We start from the raw sequence: 3,413 nt of genomic DNA, 5'->3' as shown, positions 1-3,413 counted from the left end.
GGCGCGCTCGGGGAGAAGCCTTCGCCCGCGGGACCCTGTCCAGGGTGGGGGCTCCAGTTCCTCCGACCGCCCGTGCGCTGGGAGGGAGGCCGACCCCGGGGATCGCTGTGTGCCCCGCCTCGTCCCCCACTGTGGCCGGGCCAGCCGCGTCCACGGATCCCCCTCCTGAGTCTCCTCAGGCTCTCGCCTCCCCTAACCCCATGGGATGCCCACCGCCCGCACCCACGCCCAAGCCTGGCAGCAGCAGCCGCCCCCAGCCTGCAGGGAGCCGGAGGTGACCCAGGCCGCGGGCTCCCGAGGCCCCCTGAAGGGCTGGGCGTGGGGACATGCCATTCTTCTGGGTTCCCAACGGGGGTGAGCTCCGTCTCCTCACCCGGCCCTGCACCTACTGGGCCTGGGGACCACTCACTCCCCGTTCCCGCCTCTGCGCGAGGCAGCAGAAAGAGCCTGGCCAGGGCCTCTCTCTACTCCATTTTGCCACAGTTGTCTGAGAAGCCAGAAAAAGTTTCCAGAACTGCCAGCCCTCAAAAAAAAATGAAAAGGAAGAGAAGAAATGGGAGCAGGCAGCCCTCGTCAGCAGACTGGGAGCCGCGTGGGCCCGGAGCTATTTGCATTCCGGTCTGCGGGGGCTCGGGGATGCTGGTGACAGGCCTGGTTCCTGGTGGCTCGCCCCCACCTGTGGGCGTCGGGAAGGATCCCTTCCATCTCTCTCAGCCGCAGAGGAGGCCCTGGCAGGGCCTGGCTGGAGCCATGCAATCCCAAGGAGTCCCGGTCACCTTCACCCCACCGGGAGGGGCCACAAGGACCTGGGCCTCTGCCACCAAGCTTTGTCCCCTCTTGCTGTAGGGAGCCGGTGATTCTCCTCCGACCTGATGCTTGCTTGGTTTTTTTAAAAGGGAGATTTGTGCGGTGAGAAGTGTGGTGTGGCTGCTCTGGGCTAGTGTGCTGTGGGCCATTGAAGGTGTGGCCTGCATGGGTGCAGTGTAAGTGACGCTGGATTGTCAGGTGGCAGTAGGGGGCCCCTGCTGTGTCAGTGCTAATGAACGATGTTGGTTTGTTTCTAAAATAAAGCCAAACAAGCCTGCACATGCAGAGGCTTGGACCCTGATGGAAACTTCCTGCTGCTGATTTGTTTTGCTTTGTGAGGCGCTCAAAGGCCTACCTGCTCCACGCAGAATGGCAGATTCCATTCTCCAAGAGCCAGTCAGGGACCACTCTCATCCTCTAGTCAGTGAGGCCCCCAACGCCCTTATTCCACCTGGACTGGTTCTCTGGCTCTTGCAGGGCCTCCGCTGTCCTGGCACATTCCAGCTGCCTCCACCCCATCAGTCTCTGGGGTGTCTGCCCCTCTGGGGATGGGTGCAGAGAAGGGAGCAAACTTCTCTGCTGCCCCCTGCCCCACACCTCCAGAATAAGCGGCCCACATCTTTTCTCTGGCAAGCTTGCTGCTAACTCACTGAAGGGGAGGTATGGGGAGCGCATCTCCCAGAGACCCTACAGTGGGTGCTCTGTGGTGTGTACTGAGTTGAGGGTGGGCCCCGCTGGTCTTTATCAGTGCTCTGCTCTCCCTCTGGAAGGGGAGGTTTTCTCCGCTTCCCTGTCTCACGGCCTCACTTGGTCCCCACACCACCAGCCCTCACCGCTGTGGCCGCCTCCCAGAGCCAGGTCCTGCCCACCACTGCACACACGCCATTTTCCATGAAGTCGGCTCAGTTACCACAAAGCCAGTCAATTCCTGCGGACCTGGATGGCCAGGGTTGACCGACCTTGTCTCTGCATCACATGCCCCAGTCTCAGCCGCACAGTCACTCCAGCTCGCCCCAGTCTCAGCCGCACAGTCACTCCAGCTCGCCCCAGTCTCAGCCGCACAGTCACTCCAGCTCGCCCCAGTCTCAGCCGCACGGTCACTCCAGCTCGCCCCAGTCTCAGCCGCACGGTCACTCCAGCTCGCCCCAGTCTCAGCCGCACGGTCACTCCAGCTCGCCCCAGTCTCAGCCGCACGGTCACTCCAGCTCGCCCCAGTCTCAGCCGCACGGTCACTCCAGCTCGCCCCAGTCTCAGCCGCAGTCACTCCAGCTCGCCCCAGTCTCAGCCGCACGGTCACTCCAGCTCGCCCCAGTCTCAGCCGCACGGTCACTCCAGCTCGCCCCAGTCTCAGCCGCACGGTCACTCCAGCTCGCCCCAGTCTCAGCCGCACGGTCACTCCAGCTCGCCCCAGTCTCAGCCGCAGTCACTCCAGCTCGCCCCAGTCTCAGCCGCACGGTCACTCCAGCTCGCCCCAGTCTCAGCCGCACGGTCACTCCAGCTCGCCCCAGTCTCAGCCGCACAGTCACTCCAGCTCGCCCCAGTCTCAGCCGCACGGTCACTCCAGCTCGCCCCAGTCTCAGCCGCACGGTCACTCCAGCTCGCCCCAGTCTCAGCCGCACGGTCACTCCAGCTCGCCCCAGTCTCAGCCGCACAGTCACTCCAGCTCGCCTCTTGCTACCACTTCCCCACCCTGAACTTTTGGAAAAGGAAAATTAACCTTTGGGCACCCTAGCTCCTCATCTGAAAAACACACAGTACAATCACTGGCTTGGTGAGGTGGTTGTGAAGATCGAGTCTAAGACGCAAAACACTCAGCACAGTGCTTGGCACACGGCATCGAGTCTAAGACGCAGAACACTCCTCAGCACACTGCTTGGCACATGGCATTGAGTCTAAGACACAAAACACTCAGCACAGTGCTTGGCACACAGCATCGAGTCTAAGACGCAAAACACTCAGCACAGTGCTTGGCACATGGCATCGAGTCTAAGACACAAAACACTCAGCACAGTGCTTGGCACATGGCATCGAGTCTAAGACACAAAACACTTAGCACAGTGCTTGGCACACGGCGTCGAGTCTAAGACACAAAACACTCAACACAGTGCTTGGCACACGGCATCGAGTCTAAGACACAAAACACTCCTCAGCACAGTGCTTGGCACACAGCATGAAGTCTAAGACACAAAACACTCAGCACAGTGCTTGGCACATGGCATCGAGTCTAAGACACAAAACACTTAGCACAGTGCTTGGCACACGGCGTCGAGTCTAAGACACAAAACACTCAACACAGTGCTTGGCACACGGCATCGAGTCTAAGACACAAAACACTCCTCAGCACAGTGCTTGGCACACAGCATGAAGTCTAAGACACAAAACACTCAGCACAGTGCTTGGCACATGGCAGGTACAGGAAGGATGTTCACTGTCACTACTGCTGTTATTCCAGAGCCTGTTTTCTTGTCTTAAATTTCAAATTCCTGGGAGAGATCATCCGATTGGCCCAGTGTGCACTGGACCAGTCAGCACAGGCCAGAAGCAGGGTGTATGGCGGACACATGGCCACTGAGGCCCAAGAAAAAGGAAGTGAAATCCTTGTGAGT

Source organism: Pongo abelii, chromosome 2, assembly GCF_028885655.2.
Source record: "Pongo abelii isolate AG06213 chromosome 2, NHGRI_mPonAbe1-v2.0_pri, whole genome shotgun sequence".
Classification (NCBI taxonomy): Eukaryota; Metazoa; Chordata; class Mammalia; order Primates; family Hominidae; genus Pongo; species Pongo abelii.
Note: the sequence above shows the minus strand (reverse complement) of the source record.